Source organism: Plectropomus leopardus, chromosome 11, assembly GCF_008729295.1.
Source record: "Plectropomus leopardus isolate mb chromosome 11, YSFRI_Pleo_2.0, whole genome shotgun sequence".
NCBI lineage: Eukaryota > Metazoa > Chordata > Actinopteri > Perciformes > Serranidae > Plectropomus > Plectropomus leopardus.
This window is the reverse complement of record NC_056473.1, coordinates 26,941,264-26,945,420: the sequence shown is the minus strand read 5'-3', so window position 1 is coordinate 26,945,420 and position 4,157 is coordinate 26,941,264.

Here is a 4,157-nt window from a genome sequence, read left to right as displayed (position 1 = left end):
TTATTTGACCTTATGTTATTTTGGTGGTCTGCTTTTATACCAATGGTTTCAACTCTACTATTGGAGGTTGGCAGACAGTCTTTACATCAGGTTTTAAGTCACTGCCCTCCATCTGTGCAGTGGCATTTGCAGGGAAATAAACCTGGTGGAATGATTAGAAATTATGTTTTCATTTAGCTGCTGTTTTAGCCTTGTCATTCATAGTTAATTTCACATCTGCTATAATAGTAGTAGAAAATCCTACGAGGCTAAATTTGTTTGTATTTTGTCATATGAGTCTATGTGAAGCATTGAAAAATAACACAGCAAAGAGAACATATGTCTATGAAGCAAGCTTCTGGCTGTTCTTGACATTTGTGTGTTGTGTCGCATTTCAACGATGTAGTCTTTTTTCACCACCCTTTAAATGAAAACTTAATGTACCATGTAACCAAATTGTTATCATGTGTCTCTTTCAGACTTGCTGTGATTGAGCAGTAGGCACAAGAGCACCCAGTAGTCAACCTCAGCATATTATAAGATACAACTGCCAGTCATACATGAGTAGACGTCAGCTGTGTTGAGCTCCTGTGAAATGCTCAGCCAGCTGTGTCCCTCGTGCTGTGTTTTAAATGGATACATGTGGATTCATTCATTCATACTAGCAGTAATGTTGCCATGAAGAACATTAAACTTGTATTCTGGCAGAAGGTGAATTTAAAGGTCCAGTGTGTAGGATTTATGGGGGCATATTGGCAGGAATGGAATTAATATAATTGTATGTTTTATTTAGGGGATTAGGTAATTAAATAAATTTGTGTTTTTACGGGTTTAAATCATCTGGTCTATTTGTTTTGGAGAGTAAGATAATTTGGCTCCCGATAAAACCCTCTTGAACATCTGGATGATAAGTTAGCAGAGAAAAGAGTAAACACACTTGCAGGTGATGGCTAGTGGCCCAACTGTGACAAGACAAACAGCGTCTGAGAAACACTGAGTGACATGAGACTGCTTCATTCAGTGTTTTTACTAGTTTAAATCACCTGAGCCGTTTCATTAGAAATTTCAGCTGTTAGCAATCTGCAGCCCTCACTGCTGGATGCCACTAAATCCCACACACTGTTCCTTGGACACATCATTCCATTATTTCTATATGATTATGTTTTACACAAAAACCATATATATATTGTATTTATATTTGACTGTTTTATGTGACATTTACCCAAAATAAATCACACTGAAATATAATTTTGCTTCCAATGGAGTGAATTAGCAGGACTTTGATGCAGTTCATGTTTTAATTATAAATTTATTACATAATATAACAAACATATATCTCTGTGGTGGAGATATCCTGGGCAACATCTCAGATCTTGCCTCAACCTTCACTGTCACCCTTACTCTGTTTGCGTGAGAAATACTAGGTAGCTAATGGTTAATTTTTTATTTCAACTAGGGTTTTCATGTATTGAAATGGAGGGGATTTCTAATGCTATTAGCATCCAGAAGTTGCCGGGATAAAAACTGTAGATGATTTTCCTGGTCAGCAGATGCTGAGAAGGGGAAGTTCACCTGTGAGACAAGGCTGAGGCGTTGCAGTGATACATCCACCATTCTAAACTTCACAGTGCAAACAAGGAGAAAACCAACAATGAAAGAAAAAAACCCCTTTGATGATAAGATCACTGGTTCCAGTGGACTCCAGTGGGTTTTTAAAAAGGTTACACTGCTCCCCCTACACTATTTAGATTGTGCTTTGTTGATTAGAAAATAAGACAAAGATAACCCTTCACTGAACTTATTTGACCTAATGATGTGTAAGTCTGTTACACGTTGCATTTTGCATCTGTATTTGTGGTAAACTTACACAACCATCTAGACCAGGTATTCACTACAGCATTGTTTCTTCGAACCAGGCCAGCCTGTGTGAGTCCAGACTGTACACGTTCACCTCTAAAGTGTTTGTATTTATATGGGAACAGTAAGTCAAGCTGAATAATAACCTTCATCACAGTAAAATCAAGCAATCGTGATGTGATTTGTCTCAAAATTTAAATAGAAATGTTAATGCAAAGCTCACAGGTAGATATACACAGGCTATTGTTTATATGTATAAACAACAGCCTGCTTCTTTACAAAATAATAACAGAGGGATCTAACAAATGTCTGTAGTTCTCAAGATTTCCAGGAGATGGCACCATATTATTGAGTCTAACAGCTCAAGAATGCTGTAACTAAGATAGTCCTAAAGCAAAGACAAATATACAGTTAAAAGTTAAGTTATTTTTTGGCACATTTTCCTTTGTGTTGTTTGTTCCTCACTGGATCACCTCATATAGCATATCCAAAACTCAGAAACTGAAGGTCTGAAAAAGGAAAAAGGAGTGCTGCCAGAGTGGAGGGTAAGGAGCGCAAATGCCATCTGGGAATGGGTGTACAAAACAGTGACACTGCATAAGCTGTACCTACACAGTTACAAAGTGAGTTATCTTGCAATATAAAATGTGACAATGCTTTCGTTCAATACCCTGTGGTAGTCTGTCTCTCTGTCTGTCTCACCCTGCGGGCAGAGCAGTCCACTCTCTGAAGACGTCACTCAGTACAAAACAAGAATGCAGAACCATGAAGTTCAGTCTAGAATAGAAGATGAATGTATGTGTGCATTTTTCTGTTTGTGTGTGTATGTTGTGTGTGTGTGTGTGCATGTTTTGTGTGACACAGCCACTGCCGGGAATCTCTGATGGTAATACAGTAAGGCTATAGTGAACTAGCTCCAAAGATGTGAACCCTAACAATCAACCATACACTCGCTCATCCCCAATGTCTCTCTCACAAACAGATACGCTCAAAAAAAAAAAAAAAAAAAGGAAACAAACAAGCATTTGCACATTCGCACAGTCACACACGCATGGTGAAGAGGAACGACCACACAGAGATTCGGGGAATCCAGATGCACGCATGCGCTTGGACGATGGGTGGCTTTTATGTTAGCACCTTGTCACCTTGTTTTGTGCAAATCATCCCCTAGTTCATAGTTCAGAGTTCAAAAGTTCAAGAGTTCATAGAAAGAATAAAATCTGCTCACCTTTTCCACAGGTGGTTAACTATGCATATATGCCAAACATTCATATATAGATCTATATACTTTTTGTTTTTCAAAAATTTATATGAAATCTATCATATATACATTGCTTGTGATTTAAAAAAAAGATTTTTTTGTAGTTTGTTCATTTTTACAAGTGTAAGTACGTTTAGAATGGACAGGATATTCATTTTTTTCTGTCTTTTTTTTCTGTCACTCTAAAATTCAAATGAGTGAAAGATTTAAGTATCATGTTTCACACGCTACAAAATCTACCCACAGTGTCCGAGGGTAACAAATCAAAGAAAGAAAAAAATAAAAATAGAAAAAGAACAATAAACACAAAAAGTCCAAAATGAGTCTGAGGACATACTGTAACACTGGAGTCAGAAGTAAAATAATCAGTGAGGTCACAGTGAGGCAGTGAGTGCTATTCCTACAACCCAGATACGTCATATTTACCACCCGTTTTTTTTTTTTTTTTTTTACAAACTGCTAGCCTAAAAGAAAAGACAGAAGGTTAAAAAAAAAAAAGATGCAAAAACTTCTTACCAAGTGAAACTGCCTTGGCATACTGACTGGATGCTGCTGATGTATGGAGGTTTTTAGTGGTAATAGAGATTACCTGGCCATCTGTTGGAGAAAAGCTATGGATAAAATGCTTTTTGTTGCGTGAATAAAACTCACTGTTTCTCACTGCCAGCAGAAGCTACTCATGAGTACAATTGCAGATTTTGTATTGTAAAAAGAAAATTCAGTTTGTTTTCTTTACAACCTGGGTCTTATTTTTAGAGTTCTGGCTGCCACCGTTTATGATAATATTTTACTCACTAAGTAAATTGTAGAGATAGAGGGAAGCAGCAATGTTGCAAGACACTGCCAGGTTGTAAAATACTGAATTTTCTTTAAGACCTTACAGAGGCGTTCCCATCCCCACAGCCTGATAAACTACAGACACATTTCCTGCAGTGGCATTTCAGAAGGGCAAATACTTTACATCTAGCTCATTTAAGCCCGAGTATGACATGTTTTTGCTGATTATACCCCAGAAGGTTTTAAGGAAAACAAATATTTGCTTTATGTCAACTGTTTAAAG